The sequence below is a fragment of the Triticum dicoccoides genome, chromosome 6A (assembly GCF_002162155.2).
Source record: "Triticum dicoccoides isolate Atlit2015 ecotype Zavitan chromosome 6A, WEW_v2.0, whole genome shotgun sequence".
Classification (NCBI taxonomy): domain Eukaryota; kingdom Viridiplantae; phylum Streptophyta; class Magnoliopsida; order Poales; family Poaceae; genus Triticum; species Triticum dicoccoides.
In genome coordinates, this window is record NC_041390.1 from 419672155 (window position 1) to 419679409 (window position 7255).

Below are 7255 nucleotides of genomic sequence, written 5' to 3' on the forward strand. Positions count from 1 at the left end.
TACGGAAGAGCCATCCTCGGCACTCACACTTATCTTGAGATTTTTAGTAGTATCCATTCACTTGTCTATGAACTGTATAGGCAACCAAGTAGTCCTTTACCGCGGACGCGGCTATTCGAATAGATCATGTTAACCCTGCAGGGGGTGTACTTCTTCATACATGTTTCCACCACTTAGCGTCTGCACACGACATGTGCTCGGCAGACTTCAAGCGAAAGCCGACGTGGGTGTAGACCACGACCTACCTAAACACCTAAGTCTCTAGTCCAGGTTTATCGCCTATCCAGGTTCCATCCGCAGGGAGTCCGGCCGAGGTTTCCCATACGGCCCCGAACGATGTGTACAGGGTTCCCGAGATACCTAACGGGTATTCGATACACCGTGCCACGTACCTACCGCATCACAGCCCACCCCGCGGGTCAGCGCTGTCCACGGCCTCCAGTAAGCTACAAACACCAGAAACTACTTGCAACTCCTGGACAGAGGACTAGGGTGAATAAGAAGTCGAGCGGGGTCATATTTCAGGGCCCAATGCATGGTAGTAGCTGAATCTTAAATCACGCATACAGATCTCAGTTCTTAAGGTCGGCTTCAATGAAACAACCCACCATGTACTCCTACATGGCCTCTCATCGATACCTTTACCAAATCGTGTTCACCACATCACTCTCATTACCGACATGATCATTTCACTCTAGCCCATCACCCAGATGAACCAGACCTGACACGACTCTAAGCATAGCAGGCATAGCAAGGTAGGAACAACACATACATATGGCTCAATCAATTCCTACACATGCTAGTGGGTTTCATCTAATTACTGTGGCAATGACAGGTCATGCAGAGGAAATGGGTTCAACTACCGTAGCACACAGCAGTTTGGAAAGCGTTGTCTTAATGCAGTAAAAGAGAGCGAGAGCGAGAACATGGGATTGTATTGATATGATCAAATGGTTGGTTGCTTGCCTGATGGATCGATGCACGGATACGGTTCTTCGCTAGGGTAATCACGGTACTCCTCGGAGGCAGAACCTGCCGCAAAGAACACCGATACACAACCATCACCAAACAATGTGCGACAATATGATGCATGCATGAAACATGGCAATATGAGTGTGTTGGGCTAATGCAACTAAAACCAGATGGGTTTGAATCAATTTGAACCAAAGATTCAAATTTCAAACTCATAAATGGCCCTTTAAAGTGTTTTATCTTGTTCTGCACTAAACCTCAAGTTAGTTTGTTTAAACATGCATGAAACTAGTACAGATGGATAGATTGGATTTTTCTGATCATTTTTCATATATAATTTGTTTGATTTGGAGCTACGGTTGAATTTATATGAATTTTTGAAGTTTGCAACAATTTCTGGAATTTATAAATCATTTTAGATTTATTTTAATTTTAGAAAAGGTTTACTGCGTCAGCATGAGGTCATGCTGACCTCAGCAAGTCAACAGACCCGGTCCAGGGCAAACCTGACGCGTGGGTCCAGGGTGTCAGTGGATAATTAACTAATTTAATTTAGTTTAAACTAATCTAGATAATTAGCAGAAGGGGGCCCCACCTGTCATTGACTCAACAGAGTCAACCAGGGCCCACCCGTGGTCAAAGTCAAAATGGCTGCACCGGCGTTTAGCCGCCGGCGAGCCCGACGCGGCGGCAGAAGTGGTTTTGGCCGTTCCGGCCACCAAATGGGTCGCGGAGGGCATCGGGGTGGAGCTGAGGACGAGCCGCGGCTCTTGGTGGAGTCAGTTGGGGTCGGGGTGACCGGAGTCGGCGCCGGCGATGACCTAGGCGGTCACCGGAGTTCGGGTGAAGGCGAACTCGGGGCTAGGGTGTGCGATTTGGTGCGGGGAGTGCACAGTTGGACTCAACGCAGCGTGGTGAGTGCGTTGGACACCGTGAGGTGGCCGGAGGATGGCCGGGAGCACGCCGGCAACGAGTTCCGCGGCGGTGCGTGCGGGTGATCTTCGTGCGGTGGCTACACGGCTCGGGGGCGAGAGAGGAAGGGTAGGAGGGGTAGCTAGGCTCACAGAGCACCCGTAGAGGCCACCGGCGGGGTCGGGGACGAGCTGATGCGGCGACGGCGTTGAAGGGGATCTCCGGCGACGGCGAACTCGGGCGAGGTCGGTGCGGTGGACTCGGGCCTCACGAGCACGCGGGGCTCGGTTAGCTCGACGAAGTGGACGGCGGCAGAGCTCCTGGACACCACGAAACGGAGCACGGGCGGCGGGGAGCGCGGCTACGACGATGGAGCGGCGGCGGTGGCGTCGGCCATGGCTGGGGAGCGCGAGGGGGAGGAGCTGGAGAGGAGAGGGGGCGTCTGGGGGGTTCGGGGGAGAGAGAGGGGTCGATCCACGTCGTTAGCCGGGTGAGTGGAGCGGCGAGGCGGCGAGCAGGTGCGTGGCACCCATGCGGTGCTCGCCGTCGAGCACCTTGCCTGCCTGCCTGGCCGGGCAAGCAGCTCGCTGGCGCGGCGCTGGGCTGGGCCGGCAGGTGGGCCGGGTTGCAGGCGCCAGGTAAGTCCTTCCTTTCTGTTTTTTTTTATTTTTCTATTTTTCTGCAACTTTGTTGAATTATTAAAAATACCTAGGCAACTCCTAAAATCACCAAACTGCTCCTGGTCCAAAGTTGGAATATTTCCAACATGAAACATTTCAGTTTAGGAATATTTGAGAATTTGAAATATTTTATATAATTTTAAAAGCCCATATTCAAATACTTATCATTTAATTCAAAGACCCTAAGATGACCTAGAAAATTGTGCAACACTTTTGGCAGAGGTTCTGAACCAAGACAAAAATGATGGACATTTTAGAAGGGCATTTCAGGTTCATTGAAAAAGTTTTTAGTAAACCCTAGTTGGTTTCAGAGGGGGCTGGGGGTTCTAACATCCCCATTTCAAGTTTCTGATGAAAGGATAGACATGATGCAACACTCTAATGCATGAACTAGCTAGGGTGTGACAACTCACCCCCACTCAAAAGAATCTCGACCCGAGATTTTGGTTCCTCCGGGAAGAAGGCGGGATACTCGAGTTGAAGACGATCCTCCCTTTCCCAAGTTGCTTCATTCTCAGAATGGTGCGACCATTGAACCTTGAGAAACTTGATATTATGACGTCGAGTGGTACGCTCAGCTTGATCGAGGATACGAACGGGGTACTCTCGATACGTGAGATTATCTTGGAGATCAAGCGTTTCGTGGTCTACTCCATGGATAGGATCCGAGAAGCAACGCCTGAGTTGAGAAACGTGGAAGACGTCGTGGACTCTGGAGAGATGCGGAGGTAGTTCCAATTGGTAGGCAACTTCTCCTCGTTTTGCGAGAATGCGAAAGGGTCCAATGTAACGAGGAGCCAATTTGCCCTTGATACCGAAGCGATGGGTTCCCTTCAGAGGAGTAACCCGAAGGTAAGCCTTCTCGTCAACCTCAAAAGTCATAGCCTTATGTTTTCGGTCATATTGACTCTTTTGACGAGATTGGGCTGTTTTCAACTTTTCACGACAACGCGAACTTGCTCTTCTGCTTCCTGAATCATATCCGGGCCAAAGAATTGTCTTTCCCTGGTTTCTGACCAGTTAAGAGGCGTTCGACACCTTCGTCCATGGAGAACTTCAAAAGGGGCTTTGCCCAAGCTGGATTGATAGCTGTTGTTATAAGCAAATTCGGCAAATGGAAGGCATTTCTCCCACTCCATTCCGAATGAGATAACAGAAGCTCGAAGCATGTCTTCTAGAATCTGGTTGACGCGTTCCACTTGACCACTTGATTGAGGGTGGAAAGCGGTACAAAAAGAAAGGCGGGTTCCCATAGCATTTTGGAAACTTTCCCAAAATCGAGAGGTGAAAAGACTTCCTCGATCCGAGTTAATTTCCAAAGGAACACAATGGAGAAACACTATTCGGGAGATGTACAAGTCTGCTAACTGACTAGCAGTTATACTCTCACGAACAAGTAAGAAATGGGCCACTTTGGAAAGACGGTCGATAACGACGAAGATAGCGTTATTCCCTCTCTTGGTCCTGGGAAAACTGGTAATGAAGTCCATACCAATTTTATCCCATTTCCATTCAGGAATAGCTAGGGGTTGAAGGGTGCCAGCAGGCCGTTGATGCTCTGCTTTTACACGATGGCAGACGTCGCAATTAGCAATATACTGAGCAATTTCTCTCTTCGTCCTAGTCCACCAGAACCTCTGGCGTAGGTCCTGATACATCTTGGTACTACCGGGATGAATGGTGAGAGGAGATTCATGAGCCTCCTTAAGGATCAACTGCCGTAGATGCTGGTTCTTGGGAACCACTAAACGGTTCTCAAAGTACACAACACCATGATCATTTGTGGAGAAACATCTAGCACCTCCGCTAGCAATGTTCTCCTTGATCTTAGATATTCCCTTATCTCGCTTTTGGGCGGCGATGATTTGATCCGTAAGAGTAGGTTTCGCCACCAAGGTGGAAAGAAATCCTTGAGGAACAATGTGAAGGTTAAGCTTCTGAAATTCCTCATGGAGAAGCGGTTGACTTTGTTGTAACATCAGGTTGTTACAATAAGATTTACGACTTAGCGCATCAGCCATGATGTTGGCTTTCCCTGGGGTGTAAGTTATTCCTAAGTCGAAATCTGTGATCAACTCGACCCAACGTCTTTGCTTGAGATTTAAATCCGGTTGGGTGAATATATACTTCAGACTTTGGTGATCAGTGTAGATTTCGCAACGATTACCGTGAAGGTAATGTCGCCATGTTTTGAGTGCATGGACTACAGCTGCAAGCTCTAGATCATGAGTGGGGTAGTTTTCCTCATGTGGGTGTAATTGCCGTGAAGCATAAGCAATTACGTGTCGATCTTGCATGAGAATACAGCCTAGTCCTTGTCGCAAGGCGTCGCAGTAGATAACAAAATCCTTGGAAAAATCCAGTGGTACCAGTACGGGAGCAGAGGTTAAACGTCTTTTCAGTTCCTGGAAACTGTGCTCACATTGTGGAGTCCACTCGAACTTTTTATCTTTCTTGAGGAGTTCGGTTAGAGGTTTTGCAACTTTGGAGAAGTTCTCGACAAAGCGACGACAATAGCTCGCTAGGCCAAGGAAACTCCGAACTTGCTTGACCGATTCAGGTGGAGTCCAATTAAGGACGGCTTGAACTCGCTCAGGGTTAACAGCAATGCCTTTACCAGAAATTACATGTCCAAGATAGGTCACTTCTGACAACCAGAATTCACATTTAGAAAATTTGGCATAAAGGCGATGCTCTCGAAGTTTCTTCAACACTAGCCTTAGGTGTTCGACATGTTCTTCCTCGTTCTTGGAGTAGATGAGTATATCATCGAGGTAAACCACGACAAATTTATCCAAATACTCCATGAAGATTGAGTTCATCAACCGAGAGAAGGTGGCTAGAGCGTTGGTTAAACCGAAGGACATGACGGTGTACTCGTATTGGCCATAACGAGTAACAAAGGCCGTTTTCGGAATGTCCCCGTTTCTGATTTTGATTTGATGGTAGCCCAACCTCAAATCCATTTTAGAGAAGACTGAGGATCCAGCGAGCTGATCATACAGGTCGTTGATCCGGGGGAGCGGATACTTGTTCTTAATTGTGACCAAGTTGACAGGTCGATAATCTACAACCATCCGGTCCATACCATCCTTCTTCTTGACGAAGAGGACGGGGCAAGCCCAAGGAGATGAACTAGGTCGGATGAAACCCTTTTTCAAGGACTCATCGAGTTGTTTCTTAAGCTCGGCTAGTTCAAAAGGTGCCATCTTGTAGGGTCTTCTGGAAATCGGGACAGTTCCTGAAATGAGATCTATCACGAATTCGACATCTCTGTCAGGTGGAACACCTGGCAATTCCTCTGGGAAGACATCCGGAAAGTCACGGACTACTGGAACGTCCTCAAGGTCTGGCAAAGGGCTGGCGTTAAGAGAATATAACTGTCGCTTGGCTATTCGGGTCAAGACATTGACTATCTTCCCCGAAGGATGGGTGAGTTGAACAGTCCTAGAGAAGCAATCAATTTTGGCATGATGGGCTGACATCCAGTCCATACCCAAGATGATATTAGTATCCGAAGATTTGAGGGCTATCAAAGATGCGAGAAAAACAAGTTTGTCGACTTGAATTTCATTTCCATGGCTTACTCTAGAAGTTTGCCATTTGGATCCCGGAGTTTGAATTACCATAGAGGTGGGCATCTCACAGAATGTGGTGTTATGCAGACGAGCATAGCTCTCGGATATAAATGAATGAGATGCTCCTGTATCGAAAAGAACAGATGCCGGGTGGCAATTAACAAGGAGCGTACCGAGAACGACGTTGGGATCTTCTTGAGCCTCTTCCGCAGAAACACAATTAACATGGCCACGGGCAGTGGTGGCCGGCTTGGCGTAGAACACTTTCCCTGTCGGCTTGCCGCGGCCAACAGTTTTTGCTGTCTGGTTGGGGTTGGTTTGGGGACACTCGCGCATATAGTGGCCTGATTCCCCACACTTGAAACAAGTCACGGAACTGGTACGTGGAGGAGCATTATTGGTTGGACCACCATAGGGCTTGGCTAGTGCATATGGCTGAGCTGGGCGAGGCGCCTGGAAGGATGGCCTCGGTGTGAACCTGGGTGGCAGGGCAGTGTTAGGCACCCACACGCGGCGCTTCTGAGGACCAGCACAGGATGAGGAACCCAAGTCACGGCCATGCTTGCGTGTTGCTTCATAATCAGTCTGACCAGTCTCACCACTGATGGCCTTGTTAACAAGCTTCTGAAAAGATGTGCACTCATGCAGACGGAGGTCGCGGTGAAGCTCAGGACTAAGTCCCTTACGGAACCTTGCCTGCTTCTTGGCATCAGTAGAAACTTCCTCCGTTGCATAACGGGCAAGGTTACCAAACTCCCTGCTATAAGCGTCAACAGAGAGTCGACCTTGAGTGAAACTACAGAACTCCTCACGTTTACGGTCCATGAGACCCTCCGGAATGTGATGTTCACGGAAAGCCTCGCTGAATTCAGCGCAAGTAGTGACATGGTCCGCTGGGCGCATAGCTCCATAATTCTCCCACCATAGACTGGCGGGGCCTTCAAGATGATATGCAGCAAAGGTGACCTTGTCAGCCTCAGCTACTAGCGCAGAACGCAGTTTGTGAGAAATACTGCGAAGCCAGTCATTAGCGTCGAGAGGCTCGACGGAGTGGTGGAACGTGGGTGGATGTAACTTGATGAAATCACTGAGTGACACCAAGTTAGTCCTCTG